Source organism: Artibeus jamaicensis, unplaced genomic scaffold (assembly GCF_021234435.1).
Source record: "Artibeus jamaicensis isolate MK-2021 breed Jamaican fruit bat unplaced genomic scaffold, CSHL_Jam_final contig_482, whole genome shotgun sequence".
Lineage (NCBI taxonomy): Eukaryota > Metazoa > Chordata > Mammalia > Chiroptera > Phyllostomidae > Artibeus > Artibeus jamaicensis.
The window spans coordinates 3,420,360-3,439,354 of record NW_026521857.1 but is presented as its reverse complement, the minus strand read 5'-3'; positions in this window follow the sequence as shown (position 1 = coordinate 3,439,354).

Genomic DNA, 18,995 nt, shown 5'->3' with positions numbered 1-18,995 from the left:
AATGTCTCACCTTGGCCCCGCTCTCACATCTGTGGGGCTTTGATTTCTTTAAAAAATAAAACGTCTAGAAATAGCTTTCTCTCTGGAATCGGCCTCTGGCATTCCGCAGCAGGGCTTCGCCATGCAGTCGTGTCTCTACCTTAACTCTGCCCTTGCCGCTCGAAGATCTCAGACTCTGGGACCCTGAAGAGGGTCAGAGTATCCCCTGTGAACCTCAAGGGTCTGAGCTTTAGTGTCCTTACTTAGAGAGCAATAATGCTTGGTCTTGTATACATCACACAGACGCAGGTAACTAATTTTTAAGCCAGCACTCAGAAATCAGAATTTGAAATATGTAGTCATTTCAACTTTTCCGTTGAATCTTTTTTTTCCCCCTGAATACTCTGTTTCCATAAACCCTAGTCAGCTATTTATGATTTCAAAGTTTCAGGTCAGCATAATACTAAAGCCCCAAAAGCCGCTCCACAGTTTCAGATTAGTGTGGCATTTCCGAAGTTGCTACCTTTAGAGGCTTTTATTTTTTTTTTAATTTTAATTGTTGTTCAATTACAGTTTTCTGTCCTTTACCCCCTAGAGGTTTTTAAAAACCTTCCTTCTTGGCCATCTAGATTTGACAACACCCATTCTTCCCAGGAGAAAAGAAAACAGCTGTTTAGTGGCATCTTGTCCCTTTTGGCATGAAAGTCAGTGTCTGCCTAACACAGAAGTATTTTTTACTATTTCCCTTTAATTTTACAGCAATTTATGGTTTGGATGAACCTCACAGCAACTCAAGCAATCCTGGGACAGGCAGTGGTCTCTCTCTCTCAAACCTCAAGAATTGCTGTGAAAACCTTAGTGGTAAGACTTTGTGGGTAAAGATGGAAGCCAGGAGATCGAGATACTCAATGAACCCATGAGAAAATTCATAATTTTTTTTGCATTTGTGTCAATTGGATGCTTCCAATTGCAAGTAACATAAAACTAACTGTGGCTTGTGCTTAATAACTTTAATTACTTGAGTCTAGAAATAGGTGATCTCCAAGGTTGGCAGCTCGATGTTGCTTTCAAGGACCTCGCTTTTCATCTTTTGCATTTTTACCTTCCTCTATTTGTTAACTTTCAGCTTCAGCCTTGATCACAAACTTGACAACAGTATGGCTGCCACAGCTCCAGACATCACATCTTCAAAGCAAAGCAAAGCAAAAGGAGAGATGGAAAAGTTTTCTTCTCTATGTCTTCTTTTAATCAAGGAGAATGCTCTTTCCCCTCTCACAGAAATCACTTTTATGTCTCAGGCCAGGACTAGATCACATAGCCACCTACATAGCAAGATTTTTCTGGTAGGAGGAGGTCAAGGAGAGAAAGAGGCTAGGAATGGCTGTTGGTTGGCATTCAATAGTGTTGGTTACAATGCCCATTAAAATAAAAACACAGGCTGAACACTAAAGAAAACCATACCATTAACTTTTAAGTAACCACCCTTTAGTGGCTAGAAACAGTTCAGAATGTCCTTTCTCTTTATTTCTAATAACATGTGGGTGATTTTATTTTATTCTATGACACATAATATTTTTACTGGCTCTCCAGCAAAATCTTAAATTCCTGTTTTTGCTTTATGAAGCAGTTTCCAGGGGTCCACCATTGTTCTGGATTAACTTGCATGCTTGAGCAGCTGGGGGGGTGGGGAGGTGGCAGGCAGGCGGGAGTTGCTAGTTAACAAGTTCACGTACACACTTAAAGTAGTTCTCAAAACTCCTCCTCAATATGCAGGGTCATCTATCCTTAGCTCTGCTGCAGTATTCGGGCCAAACCACAGCCTACCCGAGGCACCACTCTCTCCCCTGCCTTCCCACAGCTATTTCATCCCTCAGCACCTACAGGGTTTTGTTTTTTATTTCTATTTTTTGCCTCGGTTCCTTTCAGCTGCATGTCAACAGCATGTCTCCTTCACCTCATCTTTCTTCTCTTCCTTATTTCCCAGCTTCCTGGTTTCCTCTTTGCTAACTATCACCTATAAGAATAACCGAGAACATATATCCTTAATCTAAAACTCACATGGTTGCAATAAGTCTGCATATGTTAGAATTTGAGGCTGGGGAGAGATGACTGGGCTTCTTTGGGGCTGGGACCAAAAGGCACGGGGTTCTCTGTTGAACAATGTGCTCTTTGTGGGACACTGCAAATTACTGGTCCTGTCCAGTCCCTTCCCATGACCTAGGATAGGTGCACCGGCAGAGTGTGCCTGTGATGCATGGAGGCAATTAAATCACAAGGTCGGGTGCTCATGAAAACAGAACGTGTTGAACCAAGTGTAGTCAGTCAGGTCTGAGTTTTCTGCACTAATATTTCTGTGAATGCTGTGCCTTGGTTACGAGCACCACCAAGTGCTGTTAGACAAGCAGTGACCGATCCCCAAAGTTTAAGACAGAAAAATCTACTAACGTCCTCCTGCCAATTAGGAAAACCACGACTGTTTTAGCTACACAATATCTTAATCTGTTTGTTAAACACCAGTTTTTACAGGCAGATAATTTTACAGCCACTGATATGGTGAGCTGGGGGCCGGGGTTCAGCTCCCAACCTTGCCACTTTAAACCCTTTAACCTTGCCAAGCCTTGGTTTCCCCATTTCTAAAACCACAACAGCAATAAGTATAGTGGAAATAAGCACAGCACATCTGTTTACTGTATTCCGGGCACAGTTCTAGCGTCTTTACCTGCTCACTGAACCTTCATCACATCCCTAGGAAGCAGTGTACTATGATCATCTCTGTCTTCTACCAATAAGGAAATCAAGGCAGGGAGAGTTGAAATAACTTGGCCCAAAAGCACCCAGCTGCGAAGTGGTGATGCCCGACTCAAACCCAAGCGTTCTGACTCCAAGGAATAGAGACCCTGCCCAACGGGTAACACTGGGTAAAGCCTGAATGAGGACGATTATGTGAAAATGTTTCATAAACTGTAAAGCCACACATGCATGGGAAACATAATGTAGTCCATGTGCCCTGACTAGGACTGCTTAGTGATTGATTACTAGTAGTATTCTTAAACTATCACCCCAAAAAGAAGATTTCCCTTAGTATGCTCCCTAGCAACCACTCCAGAGGACCAAAACAGGCACTTTCACTGAGGAAGATGCAGTATCTTAGCAAAAGAACAGAATCCTTTGAACTTCTAGGGTACAGATTGTAGCGGGTATTGGAGGAATAAGAAAACCTACAGGAAACCAGTATAAGCTCTCAAGTGCTATCCCACACCAGGCCTTCTGTAAATCCTAGGGTGATTGTGAAGGTTCACATTTTTATTTGGAGGTCTTTACATTAAAATATTGATGTTGACACTAAGCCTTAGATTCATCCAAATTTAAATAGTTCTTTATTTAATTTAGTACACTTCCTTTTATGGTGTGATCATGAACTAGGATATTTCATTCGTAATCAGCCAAGTCAACCAAGTCCACCGTCTATATAGCACTACATGAAAAAAAATAAAATGAGTTTCAGATGCTTTTCAAAAGTTTCCCAGAAATCTGTGCTACCAAATCCAGACCAGATCCTGGGGAATGTCCAAGTGCTGTTTCATTTATGTAAAAACCCGCCCTCAGCTTCCCATGGAAACCACGTGTCTCCGACTGTTCTCAAGCAAAGCAGGGCTCAGATCTCAGAGGTGGAAAGAAGAACGGGCACACTCGCAGGGCACACCGTGCTTTTCACCCCAACCTCTTGAGTGTTAAAAGTATAAATACACAATTTCATCAGAAGAGGCAAATCCATAGAGACAGAAAGTAGATTGCTTAGGGTTGGAAAGTGGGGGAAATAGAGAGTAAGTGGTAGTAAGACAGCGTTGCTTTTTGGATTAAGGAAGATGTTCTAAAAATTATGGTAATGGTTGCATACTGAATACGCTGGGAACCATTGCACTGAATGGCATACTTTAGGTAAATTGTTAATTATATCTCAATAAAGCTGTTTTTTTTTTAAGGCCATCTACACCTTTAATTTACAGATGAAGAGCCAGAGCCAGAGCACTGTGCCGTTGGCTGCACGGAAGCCCAGACTGCAACCGGAGTGAGCCAGCTCCTCCTTCAGCCCCCTCCCTGTGCACCACATGACTCCTGACTAGTCTCCCAGGTGAAGCCTTGGCTTCTGTGAAATCATAAATTACTTTTTACTAAGGTTCGGTGATAACCAAATGAAATCTAGTCATCATCACTACACTGAAAATGTTCGATGAGGGGCAGCGTCGACTCCTGCTCGGCTCAGGGAGAGAAACAGAAGTCACCCATTTACGAGCTGGTCTCCCCAACACTCTGTTGGTGCCCCAGGCCGAGGCAGGGTTTGCTCATCTTTCATTCCTAGTGGCCAGCACCATGCTTATGGCAGCCAAGGTGGCCAGGGCCAGCGACACTGACCACAGAACCTCTTCCAGGGACTGAGTCAGTATGGGGACAGCAGGGGACGCTGTAACAGGCAGGGCACCCAGAGGTCAACCATCCAGGGAGCTCAGACTACGCAGCACCATGAAGACCCCTGACATGACCTCATGATTCCCTCCCCACATCCCTAACTACACTGACCCAGGCCAACACAGGCCAGCCGAGTGTGCCTCAGAGTTCCCCGACCGTGACCCTCTTAGATGTCTGGCATCACCTGAGAAATGCCATCCTACTCTGCTCCTGTTGTCCCAGGCCCAGTTCTTCAGCTCAGGCTGCTGCATTCAGGAGGTCGAATCGGGGGGTGGGGGTGGAAAAGCCCTAGACTGAGAATCAGGAGGTCCTTTGAGCTTTTGTTTCCTTGCCTGTAAAATAAGGAGGTGAACCAGATGATTTTATTGTTCTTCCCAGACCCACAACTCTCATTTTTCAAGCACCTCCATCTTGGAATTCACCGAAACATGTCCCCACTACTCATGGAAAGATAAACTTGAAGCATTTATGGAAAAGGCCTCCCATTAAGGAATGCTCTTACAGGCATTAAAACTAATATAGGTTAGCAAAAAAAGGAAACCTATTTTTAAAAATGTAACTCATTCTCATTCACCCCCAACATTGTCCTCACTCTCCATAATTCTTTGTCAAAACTTAACTCCCCCAGGAAGCTGTCTGGGTCAGCCCCATTCTTCTCTGTGTCCCTCCCTGATGGTGTGCTGTGGCATGCGTGGCTAGGAGCGGGACCTCCAGAGCCAGGCTGCCTTGGTTTGAATCCTGTGTGACCTTGGGCAAGTGACTTAACCTCGCAGTGGCTTAGTTTCCTCATCAGTAAAGTAGAGACAATAACAGCCCCTATGTCACAGGGGCGAGATGAAGATTAAATTATTGTGTATTTGTGAACACCCAGTAGCTAGGAACAATTTTGTAAGTTTTAGCTCTTTTTACTATCTTGAATGTGTTATTCTCTACTTGTTAACATGTTGTTTTATCGTTGTTCCTAAACATCAGTGGAAGGACTGTCCCCTAACTGGCGTCCTTTCCCAGTGCTTAAATCATGCTCTGTACGCAGCAAAGCATTTGATAAATGCTTATCTGTTTCCTGGGCAACCTGTTTCAAATGGAAGAGAGTCCTTCATCAGAATTTTTGTCCAGGATAATCCGACCTTATTTTAAACTCTGGAGGAGTGTGGGAGACAAGAGTTGTCACCTTCCTGTTTGCCTTGTCTCACGTTTTCCCTGAAAGTGTCCTTTAACTGTGGCCACCCTGGTACCTCGGGACTGCCCTGGACTGGGCTTCAGATTACAGGTTAAAATTAGCAACAGCACCCTGGGAGGGGGACCAGGGGAGGCAGGCATGGGGTGGGAGTGGATGAAATAGACCTGCAGTGTAGACAGTCATGTGGGGGGAGAGAGACCGGGCCTCCTCAAATATCGGCGTTCACTGAGCCTACGGGTTCCCAAGATTAGAAAAATCCTGAATTTGCTGTCTCTTGTGCAAGGCCTGCTGCTGCTACATTTTAGCTGCTTGACAACTGGAATCTTCCAGACGGTTCCTTTTGTGATTACAGACTGTCTCTGTAGTAGCATAGTGTGGGCGGATGCAGTTTATAGAGCTGCTTGGGCCAGGAAGCCTACTCCTCAAAGGAACACTTGCTTTACACTCTTCCAGCGTTGTTCTTGCAAAACAACATAATATGTCAATCTGTTTGGGGAAAGGAGAGGAGAAGGACATCATTCAATTTCAGGACATAAATACCAGAGCATGGGCCAGCCTTGAATAGAGTTCAGCAGGAATTACCTGTCATTTACGTATCCTCCCTCCTCTCTCTGGGCCTTTTCCTCATTCCATGGTACCCCTCCTTCTGCCAAATGCCCACCGCCTTCACGCATGCTTAGTGCCCTAACCCACCAAAAATATATACAAGCTCCTCTACTCTCAGGTAAGGAACAAACCTCACCCTTGTGTGTATGGCTTTATCATGAAGGTGGGTTTTGACAGCAGAGACCTGGATTCCAGTCCTTGCTCTTCTGCTTCCTAGTTGTCTCAACTACCACAAATTAACGCATCTCTCTAATGTGAAATACAGGTAATAATGCTAACCACACCGGGTAGTGTGCTTTCACTTGCAAGTAACCGAAAAGCCAACTCAAGGGGGTTTAACCAATAAGGAAATGTATTGACCTGTATAATCAGAAGTTCAAAGGTGGGACAGACTGATTGAACCCTAGTGTCAGGGACCCAGGTTCTTTCTGCAGCTCTGCCTCCCATCCTCAGTGTCAGCAGCATTTTAAGTCCCCTTTCGAAGTCAGGGTGGCTGCCAGCAGGACAGAGTGAGCCACTGCCTCCACCAGGAACTAATAACTGACACCAGGGAATGCTGTGTGCTGATTGGCTTAGACCTGGGTTTCTGAACCAATTACTAGCAAAGTAGGGACAAGATTACCATGATTGGTATACAGACCAGTGGTTCTGAAACTTGAGCATGCATCAGAATTACCTGGAGGATGTATTAAACCAAAGCTCACTGGGCCTCAGCACCAGAGTTTCTGATTCAATAAGTCCAGAGAAGAGCACGAGAATTTGCCTTCCTGACAAGTTCTGAGGTGGCCCTAATGCTGCGGGACGCCACTTCGGGAACTACTAGCATATACTAATCAGGGGTACCTCTGGACTGGGGTCAAGTCCCAAATTGCTGGTGTGATAGATGTTGGAGAGCTAACTGTGATCTTCATAGCCTTGCAAAGTACTTGTGGAGACTGTTTCGGTAATCTATCATTGCTGTGCAACTGAACACTTCATAACTTAGTGGCTTAGAGCAGCAATGTATTATAATTTCTAATGGTCCTGTGGGTTAACTAGGCCCACCTGGACAACTTTCACTTAGGGCCTCATATGCAATTGTGGTCAGAGGTTGGGGCCGGAATCACCCCAGGGCTGCCCTGTGCTGGACATTGAGGATGGCTTCCTTATTCACATGTCTGGGACCTGGTGTGGTTTCAGGGGAACTAGATTTCTTACATGACACTTCACCTTCCCCAAAACGACTGTCCAAGAGACCAAGATTGAAGCTATAGGACCTCTCCCGATATAGCTTTGGAAACTACACAGCGTCACTTCTGCTGCATTCTGCTAGTTACATATGAGTCCCAGACAAGCGCACATTCAAGGGGAGGGCACTTTGCAAGGACATGAATCAGAAGAGAGGCCGGGTCTTTGAGGGGCTTGTCTTACGCACTGGCTACTAAAGGGGTGAAAGGAGATCACTCACGTCAAGTTCCGAGTAGGAATGTAAGTAAAGCATTGACCATAAGTAAGTCCTCAGGAAATGAGCTTTATTATTATCACTGTTCTTTTCAGGGGGTTCTGCTTATTACACTTTATCTGTTATTAAGGAATTTAAGGCTTTCTCAACCAGAAAGGTTTTTCAGGCAAGTCACTAGTCAGAAGGTGAGGCAATATTTTCTTGGAGTGTGACCTTTCCAGTGTCCCCAAAACCATACTCATAATAATGATTTCCTTAACCCAGAGTGAGACCTGCACCCCTGGTGCACCTGCCGGTCAGTGGAAGTGTTCCTTATCTATTGGCTTCCCTGCGGCTCCTATATTGTAATGTTGGCTTTTGATGTGAGATTTTTTTTGCTCAGGTTCCTGTAGATTGGTTCTTTTTATTAATAATTATGACAGCTCCTTTATTCTGAGCCAGTACTTAGGTAAAAGCTAGCCGTCCCAGTGACCTCATTCACATTGTAGTTATGGAAAACGTCTCTAGACCACCAGCTTATCAAGTCACTCTGTGTCACTCCCATTCGGCCACAGACGTCTGTTCCGAAAACAGAGACAGAGACAGCGCCCTGAAAAGCACCACGCATCACTTTGTTTCAGAATGGCCCCATAGACAAGATGATTTTTCTTTTCTCTGCCAGACATGCACATATGTGTCTTAGCTTTATACTTACCAGCCTTTTCCCTTTTCTCTTGAGTGTGAGTTGGATTTTTTTTTATTTTTTTATTTTATATTTTTTAAATTTTTTTATTGATTATGCTGTTACAGTTGTTCTATTCCCCCCCTCATTCCCCTCCACCCTACCCCCCATCCCCACCATTACCCCCCTTTAGTTTATGACCATGTGTCTCAAGTCCTTTAGATTCTATATTTCCCATGCTATTCTTGCCCCCCCATCTATTTTCTATCTACTGTCTATGCTACTTATTTTCTGTACCTTCTCCCCCCTTCTCCTCCTCCCACTCCCCTGTTGCTAACCCTCCTTGAGATCTTCATTTCTATGTTTCTGCTCCTGGTCTAGCTGTCCTTTTAGTTTGCTTTCATTTTAGGTGTGGTTGTTAATAACTGTGAGTTTGCTGTCCTTTCACTGTTCATTTTTTTATCTTCTTTTTCTTAGGTAAGTCCCTTTAACATTTCATATAATAAGGGCTTGGTGATGATGAACTCCTTGAATTTGATCTTATCTGAGAAGCACTTTATCTGCCCTTCCATTCTAAATGAAAGCTTTGCTGGATAGAGTAATCTTGGATGTAGGTCTTTGGATTTCATGACTTGGAATACCTCTTTCCAGCCCCGTCTTGCCTGTAAGGTCTCTTTTGAGAAGTCTGCTGACAGTATGATGGGAACTCCTTTGTAGGTGACTGTCCCCTTAGCTCTTGCTGCTCATGAGCAAGAGAAACTTGAGGGGCTTTCAGCTTCTGCCTGTTGCTGGCGGAAGGGAAGGAGCAGGTACAGTCGGTGAGAAGACCCTACCGGCTCCGAGGGAAAAAGCAAGGAGAGTCTGAGGAACTTGTCGTTTGTTTGTCAACTAAAGCAACTGAGGGGCCTGCCAAGCTCTGATGTGTTTAGACTTGAGCTGCACGAGGAAGATGGCACACAGGCAAGTTCCCGGGATTTGTTTTGTAGGCTGAGTAGGCTTGGGTGTTCTCACTGGGCTATTTGTGTATAAAAAGCTATCTGGACCCATCCGAGAACCGCGAACCACTGCGGTTAACTGTGATACATCTAGTCACTCTGTTGCATCATTTCCCCTCCATTTCATGCTTGAGAATGATTATGGGTGCACATGTGTACATCCATGTGAGTGTGTATGTTGTGTGTGTTCCAAAGTTTGTTACCATGGAGAGATGTTTGGAAAAGGTATCTTGTGAACCACTTCCGCTGAGCAGATAAAAAATGCATTTCAGAAATCAAAGCTCCTCTTATCTGCATAGACCGTCTGGAAGGACACAAAATTTAGTAACAGGAGTTGCTCCTAGAGGAGGGAACTGGGGGGTCAGTGGGCTGAGGGAGACTTCACTGTGTACTGTTTAATTTATTTTCTTTTTACCATACCATTTAATACTTTTTAATACTGGAGTGTATATGCCAAGGCTTCCCTTGGAAAACATTTGTTGGCGCACATATTCCTCTTGTCTCTTGCACTCAACTTCCTCCCAGGAGGAAATTGGGAACCTCTGAACAGTCATGGGCTGAATATGGAAAAGGAGTTTGACTGCCTTCTTGGATACTATCCATTAAGATGGATACATTATGTTGAGGGGAGATACCATGTCTCTCAGATTTAACAGTAATCAATAATGACTTTAAACATCCTTCCTGGCAGCATTGCAGAGAAAATGCAGCTGGCAGGGAATGGAGCAGCCCGCTGACAGCAGGGAGTGAGCTCGGCATGTACGTGATGCTTAACGCTGCCTGCCAAGCCGGAAAGCTCATCCAGGTTGGCCAGGGAAGCTCTGTGCCTGGTCACGTGGAAGAATATTAAACGCTCTCATAATGTGTCCACCCAGGTTTTGATTCCCAGAGAGATGATGGCTCAGACTTCAGAAAGTGTGGCTCCTTCATCATGTGTTCTTATACTCTCTCTGCTGATGACCCACTTCTAAACCAAGAATACAAATTACGAATGAACATCCAATAGCACTTCCGTTTCCATCTTTACCATGCAGGGAGTCCATTAAAATTAAAAGTGCTGACTCAGCTCCTGTCACTGGCACTAATACTGTGGGCTAACTGGACTGGACTGCACAGAGTTTCTAGTCATTGGGAATCATGAGCCAGCTCAAGAGGGAGGAAAACATTGGCCATCACAAAAATAACTTCAGAATCGTGCAATCTGCCAACATTGGTCATTTGTGTTGAACTTGTTTTCAGCACCCTGTTAAATATGCCACACCCTACCATGGGAGCAATTACTCCCTCCTGTGAATAGCATATTAATGAGAACTAGAAAAGCTTCTGCGCACTCAGCAAGGTTTAGTACAAATGCCTCCATCAGATCTGACAAAGGTGAAGATGAGAGAGGGAAATATGTCTATTCATTATGCTTTAGTGCTACGTGTCCATTCAAGCCTAGGTGTTCTGGGGTGAAGCTGTGCTTTCCTCTACGTGACACAATGCCTGGACCTAGTTTATTTGACTGACAATGTAATTTTGCTGTACAGGTTATTGTTGTATTGTCCCAAAATGTTTGAAATTATTATGGAACTTCATGTAATGATGAATATTTTTCCATAAGACATATTCTATTTTGCACACAGAGCTACCAAGTCTCAGAGTTGTCTGCTGAGGACACGGTGTGACTCCACTGAACACAATAGGACAGATGTTTCAGAGGATTTGGGTAAAGTCAGGAGAAATCTGACATTTGCCTACTGTGCACCAGACACTTTCACACAACAATCTCATGTTAACGAGCGCGCTGAGAGGCTGACATCATTGGTTGCACTTTCCAAGGAAGGAAGCTGGAGCACAGGGAAGTGAGTGACTGGCACAAGGGTGTCTGTCCCCTTGTAAATGACAGCTGGAGAACACACTCAGGTCCTTCTGGCCCCGCAGCAGTGACACTGCCTTTGAGCGCTCTGCTGGATGCTGAAGGTAAGAGGGGTGGCTCCCAGTCTGGAGTGACCGGCAGGCTGACTAGACTGTGGGTGGGGCATTGATGAGGATGAGGACTTCGACTGGGTGAGGGGTGGAGGGAGTTCCAGTAATTGACAATACAGTGACACCTGGAGAGTGAGAGGTGGGATTCCCGCTAATCTAGTAGCAGGTAAGTAGGAATGGTGATGTAGGAACAGGGCTGCAATCTCTAGACAGACTGAGGAGGAAGTGACGAGGCAGATCCTTAGTTGTGGGGGATAGATGCCATGGAGGTGTTGCCTCTGAGTTGAAGTGAGAAAAATTCTAAATGGAGACCCACAGGCAGGGCTTTTGTCACGAGGAATACAACAGTGGCCATGATTAGCATCAGGTTAGAGCCAGACCAGCACCAGCCTGACTTGGTGCTGAGTCCCTACTATGTGTCAGGCACTATTCCAGTTATTATGGAAACAGCAGTGAACACAGTAGATGAAGTCCCTGCCCCTAGGGAGATGGAGTACAGTGAAAGACAAATAAATAAACAAGGAAATGTATATCAACTGACGACAAACAGTACAAAAAACAAGTCAGCTGAGTAAGGAGGTTGGATAGTAACCTTGGTGCTGCTGGTGCCTGCTATTTTACCTAAATCAGTCAGAAGGGACCAGTTGCTCTGGAATGTTAGAGCAGAGAAAAGGTGAGGGGGTAAGCTCTGTGAATATCTGGGAGAAGAGCCTGATAAGCAGAAGTCCCAGCAATGAGAAAACCCCTGAGGCAAAGCGAACTTGGGGCATTGGAAGAAAAAGCAAAGAGCTTTGTTTCCCAGGTCAGTTGCCCCAGGAAACATTTCAGAGGTGGCGATTAGCATACAAGATGTTTATTAGGGCGAGCTCTTAGGATCAACTTGTGGAAGGGATTGGAGTAGAAGGGTTGACTCAGACTACCAGGGGGAGTTCTGAAGATAAGGTCACCCTTCAGAGCTGTTCTGCACTGGAGGAGAGGGGACTGGGTCCTTGCACCCTCTTGTCATTCGTCTGTGGCTGCCATGGGAAAAGTGTGGTAAGAAGTTGGGGGAGGCAGCTCCCCTTGACTGAGGTCATTCTCAGTACCACCTGAGGGCTGTCGGCTGGGGCTGGCAGTTCCTGAAGGGTGATTCCGGCAGCGCCTTTTCCTGTTCCTTGCATGCTGGTGTGATTGAAGGAGAGCAACAGAAATTGGGCTCAGAGAGGCATCCAGGGGACAGCTTGCACAGGGGAAGAGTAAAGACAGGGAAAATATAAAATGCAGTCACTTTGACTAAGCTGCTAAAACTTAACATTATGAAGGTTGAAGCATGAGGAAACAATCTTATTCTTGTTCTAACCAGCCTGGGAACTTAAACTTTTAAAAATTAAACAATTTAATTTAAATTTTTTAATTTAAAATTAAATTAAATTTTACAGTTGAAATACAATATTATATCAGTTTCAGGTGTACAACATAGTGATTAGACATTTTCTATAATTATCAAGTGACCATCCTGATAAATCTAGAACCCATCTGACACCATACATAATGATTGCAATATTATTGACAACATGCCCTGTGCTGTATTTTACATCCTGTGACTGTTGTTTTTATGACTGGCAGCCATCAGTTTGTTTCTGTCTTGTTTGTTTACTTTGTTCTATAGATTCCACCTCTGGGTATTTATCCAAAGAGATCTAAAACACTAATTTGAAAAGAGGTATACTCTGTGTTCATGGCATCGTTATTTACGACACCAAGATATGGAAGCAACCTATATATCTTGCATCCAGTTGGATAAACAACTGGATAAAGAAGATATAGTAAACATATGCAATGGAATATTATTCTCAGTCATGAAAAGAATGAAATCTTGCCATCTGCAACAACATAGATGGGCCTAGAGTGTATTATGCTAAGTGAAGTAAGTCAGGCAGAGGAAGCTAAACTTTTGAACTTTTCACTCTTGCATCAATGCCAGGATATACATCAGTTTGTGGTGTGTCAACAGCCGGACATACACTAGACCTCCAGATAACCCTCTAATTATCCCGTGAAGGACTCACATACCCCAACCACCTGGTGTCCATTATCCAGACCAGCAGACATGACCAGACCTCCTGGCACCTACCTTGCAGACTGCAGGGCTTCTGACCGATAGCCGCCCTGGATCAATGCTACAACTAAGAATGCAGGACAGATAATTCTTAAGAATGTACTTTTTACTATAAGAACTCTTAACTTTTCTTTCTTCTTTGGAACACTTCTGGGTTTTTTGCCTAGCTGTGTTCCCCATTCACAGACTCTAAGACTCTTGAATAAATCTGTATCATTTATTTCTAGTCAAAGCCTCCAAATTCTGAGTTGTTTCCACATAGGCCTTGGTAAAGAAGTGGGCTTTTATTCCACCTGAGGTAGGAAGTCGAAGGTTTTGAGAAAGGCGTGCTAAATTCTAACTTTCATTTTAATCTGATCGCTCTGGCAGGTAAGTGGAATAGACTATAGATGAGGAAGGTGGGAAGCAGGAAGAGTTGTTAGGAGATATTTGCAATAAGGAGGTTGTGATAGTTTGGAGTACATGGTACTGTTGGTGATTGTGAAAAGTGGTTGGATTCTGGATATTTTTGAAGGTAGAGCCAGTGGGATTTGCTGATGGATTCATTGGATGTGGGATATGAAAGGAAAAACAGGGATGACTCCAGCGTCCCTCTGGAGTAACTAAAGGGATGGAGTTGCCATTTACTGACATGGAGAATCCTGTGTGTCTCGGTTTCCTATTGCTGCTGTAACAAATTACCACAAACTTTATGGCTTAAAATAGCATGAATTTACCATATTCTCTTATAGTTGTGGAGGTCACAAGTCTAAATTAAGGTGTTGTCAGGGTTATGTTTCTCCTGGAGGCATCAGGGGAGAAACCATTTCCTTTCCGTCTTGTAGAGGCAGCCTGCCTTCCTTGGTTCATGGACTTTTTCTCCATCTTCAAAGTGCATCATCCCAATTTCTGTTTCTTTTGTCACAACTCCTTTTTCTCTCTCTGACTCTGATCCTCCTGCTTCCATTGTAGAAGGGCCTTTGTGATTCCACTGGGCCCCCCCAGGATAATCTCCCCATCTTAAAATCCTTAACTGCATCACAACTGCCAAGTCCCTTTTGCCCTGTTCACAGGTTCTGGGGATGAGGACATGGACATATTTGGCAGGCCATTAGTCACACTGTGCAAGGAGCCAGTTTTGCAAGGTGGAATCAGAGCTCAGCTGTAGACATGTTAACTTTGAGAGATCTTGTTAACTATCCAAGTCAGCAGTTGGATAAATAAACCTGGAGTTCGGAGGAGAAGTCCCAACTGAAACAGGAACTTGGTGGTGGTTGTCATGATATATTTAAAGCCACATGAGCTAAGATATCACCTAGGGAGCAAATGCAGAGGGAAGAGAGAAATCTGAGGATTGAGTCTCAGAGAATTTCAGTGGTTGGGGGTTGGGGAGATGAGGAGCAACCAGCAAGGAGTAACCACGGAAGGAGGAGAGGCATGTGAGAGTGGTGGTCCAGCCAAAAAGAAAGGGTTTCACCGTGGACAGAATAACCAGCTACTGAGAGGTAAACTAAGATGAGGACTGGGCAGTGCCCATTAGATTTGCCTGTGACTCTGACAAGAGCAGTTTCAGAGCAGTGGTGAGGTGAGAACCTGTTTAAATTGGGTTCAAGAGGTAATGGGAGGAGAGGAATTAGAGACTAGTATAAGCAACTTTCTAAAGAGTTTTGTTAGAAAGAGAGCAAAGAAATGGGGTGGTAGCTGGAGTTTGGGATCAAGAGGCCAGTGAGCCAAAGGCCTTGCAAGGACAGCTCTCATTCCAGAGTCTGAGCTGGGCGGAGTCTCCACATGAGGGCGGAGTCTCCGCATGAGCACGAGCAGGCGAAACTGAAGGCATAACTTACAGGCGGTGGAGGCAGGAGAATCTTGGTGTGGAGCAAAGAGCAATACAGATGTGCCTCTTTGTATACAAGGAACGTCTTTCTACAGGTGCTGAAGAATTGGCTGTGGATTGAATTTTTAAAATTTTGATCTTATTTTAACTACAGTGGGGAAATTATTTAGAGGAAACTATGGTGATTTTTTTAATGTGAAAAAGTCTCTCCAAATATAATGATGTTATGAGAACTTTCATGTATCAGTTTTTCCAAAAACTGGGTACACCTATAATTACACTTCTGGTTCTCTGCTACATCTAGAATAAAACTAAATATAACTACATATTTTCTTCAAAGAATACTAAACTCAAATGGCATGTAGTTTTATAAAGCTAAAACATGGAGCAGGAAAATTGTTTTCCAGAGGTCACTGAGTAAGCCTGGCCGCATCTGGCAATGAAGCAAGAGAACAGGAATTCAGGTCGGCTGCCCTCACAGCCCACATCAGAAAGAGCCTTAAGCAGTGGTCGTATGGCTTTGGGAGGGCTTTAGAAGTTAAAAGACCAAGCCCTGGCCGGGTGGCTCAGTTAGCTAGGGTGTCATTCTGATATGCCAAGATTGTGGGTTAGATCACCGATCTGGGCACATACCTAGGTTGAAGGTTCAGTCATTAGTCAGGGTACATACAGGAGTCAATCAATCGATGTTTTTCTTTCACATTAGTGCTTCTCTCTCTCTCCCCCTTCCTCTCTTTCTCTCAAATCAACAAGTAAAAAAAGCACAAAAAATAAATAAAAGACCAGCATCTAATAATATAAAAAAGATGCTGGAGAGCAGCACGGGGCCAGGATGCAGAAGACAGCATGCCCGCAGGGTGGATGGGCTACCAGCTTTGGCTTGCACTAAGGAGAAAGCACCCATCCTGTGCTTGGACATTTCAAGTATCAGCTTGAAAGTGATGTGATGAGCGAGCCCTCGCAGGCCCTTTGACATGGTGTTCCCTCTGCTTGGGCTACTTGGCCCTTTCCCCCATCTCTGGCTGACTCTTAACTCATCTTTCAGGTCTCACCTGAAATGTCACTTGGTAGGAAAGCCTTTTCTGGACCCCTCAGCTAGCCTCATTCCACCTAAATCCAGTTATGGGACCAACTAATTTGAAAGCTAACAGAATGCTCTGTGAGCCAGGCCAATTGTGTGGATGCTAAAAGCCCACGGTCATATAAGCTTCTGGGCGCTTCCAGGCCTCCTGTGCTTAAGGACCATAACATTTCTGCCCAAAGCACTATGGCTACAGAGGTCTGCAGAACCTGCCCCTGCCTTTCTCTAGGTCTCTGCTGCCCATCAGCAGCTACAGCATTTCTGAACACTCTCTATAAAATAGCAAGTCCACCCAGGCCATACCATGCCAACCTTCTTACCTTGCTGTATGCTTTGCCATAGCCTCTGATGATATTATTTGCTTATTGGCCAACCTCCTCTTCGCCACGAGGGCAGGGAGTCTATCTGGTTCACTGTTATATTTCCAGAGCCTGAAAGAATATATGGCAAGTTGTAGGTGTTTGATAACCGTGTGTTGAATGAGTGGGTGGATCAGTCAGTGTCAGACGACAGGAGGGAAGGGGGCCAAGGCACAGACCTGGCCCATTACATCCCAGCCCCAGGAAGCCCCTGGACCCCCAGGGCTCCAAACTAGGAAAAGCCTCCTGATTTCCCCCCATATCCTTTTGCTTCCCTTTCTCTCATACCACTGTAGCCACCTGGCCTCTTTTTTCTTGATTTTGGTGCACCTGCCATGCTAGTTCTCCTCTCATCTTGCACTGGGTCTGGTTTCCTGGTTCCTCCAGGATTAATGCAAGTGCTCAGTAAACAGCCTGCTCACACGCTGCAGTCTCCAGCTGCAGTCCCCTCTGCCCGAGCAGCCCATTGGAGGTCAGCCCCACCTGTTTTATGAGATAGAGCATCTCAGCGACACTATATCCAGTTCCTGAAAAGATGTTTACCTGCTTGCTAGTTATGCTGGGGAAAATGTTTTAAGGAAACTTTTCACTCTCCTAAATAGTGATCACAAAAGACTTTCCTGCAGAAAAATATTCACAATAATCATTGAGAAGCACTTTGGTTTTTTTGTTTGTTTATTGAGTATAATTGACATGCAACATTATATTAGTTTCATGTGTACAACATAATGATTTGATGTCTGTACATACTGCAAAATGATCACCACAATAAGCCTTTTTCACATCTGCTGCCAAATGTAGTTATAAATTATTTTTCCTTGTGATGAGAAGTACTTTGGTTTGTGTAGAAGTTGACCTTAGAACTTCCCATTGTTTATGGAGACCTTCCCGCCTAGGCTTTTAGGTGACATATTTTCAAGAGTTTCTGACTAAAAACCCATCAGAGAATGGACATATGGGAAGACTTCACAAGGACCCACATCATTTACTGTTTCGAGTATTTGACTGGAATGGGGGTGGGTGGGCGAGAGAAACAGACAGAGGTGAGGGTGGCTCCTTCTGCGGCTCTGCCCTCAGCGCCGTTGGCGCCCCCTCACTGCAGCCAGGACAATCATTAGAATGCCCTCACCCAGGAACGGAGCACGGGCACCCAACTTCCGTGGGCCCGCTCAATATCTGCCACACTTTTCTTCTCCCAAAGACAAGCGCGGCTAAGACACTTCAGACCCTACTAGCTAGCCAAAGACTTTCCATGGTGTGGCTGTGCGGTCCTGGGGCTGCTTCCCGGGCTGCCAGCCTCCACGGCCTGCCTTCTCTCGCTGAGACCGAAGCCACTGTTCACTGCCGCTTTAGGGGTGGGGCTCAGTTACAAAACGCCAGCTGCCACCAAACCACCCTTTGTTTACTTTTTTGGAGCAACGCCATCCACAGGTGGAAAACCAGGTGAAGGCATCCTTGCAGTTAATGAGAATTTAGGAAGTTTCACTCTTGCTCTTGTAGCTATTGGATCTTTATACTGGAAGACGTCAGAAACCTCCTTCCCAAAGGCCTTCCATACAGTGCTCTTTAGTCAGCACTGGATTTTTCTCTGGGTCAGGTTCATCTGAGGACACACAATCTCTTTAATTATTGTTGTACATCTAGAACATTCTAGGGTTCCAGGCATAGATAAATTATTTGCTGAATGAATGGATGAACAAAAATTTAAGGATGGTCTTTGGAGACAGAGAAGGCTGCAACTTACCAGCTGAGAGGGTTTACAGAGCCCCTCTGTGCCTCAGTATCCCGTATATAAATGAGGGTGACAATGGCACTTGCTTCAAGGTCGTTTTGAGATTAAGTGGCAATGGACAACAGACACTGGACACAGAGTCTGGCACATGGTAAAATCTCAATACAATGTCCTTATTATTTCCTGTTTCACTTTCAACCCTCATCTCCTCAGGTGGCCTCCAATTCCTGGATTAGAGTTCAGGAGCCAAACTAGAGGGACTTTCTGTGTGTCTGCGGCACTATGGTTCAGTATTATATAATTATTACTCTTCAGTTCCTGTGACATAAAAGACTATTCAACTAATATAGTTTTTCAGTACTAAACTACTTCCTGGTTGAAAATGATTCCTTGCTTGTGAATTATTGCTACCTACTGACAGATTCACAGCAACATATTAATAACTAATGATAGTACTAGCACTTGAGGAAGCAGTGTTAATGCTAGAATTTGGGGCAGCTGAGTGTGAACTCCAGGGTAAATATTTTTCTAAGGCATTTCTATTTAAAATGTGGTCCTTTGACCAGCAGTATTGGGATCCCTTAGGGGTTATTTAGAAATGCAGAATCTCAGCAC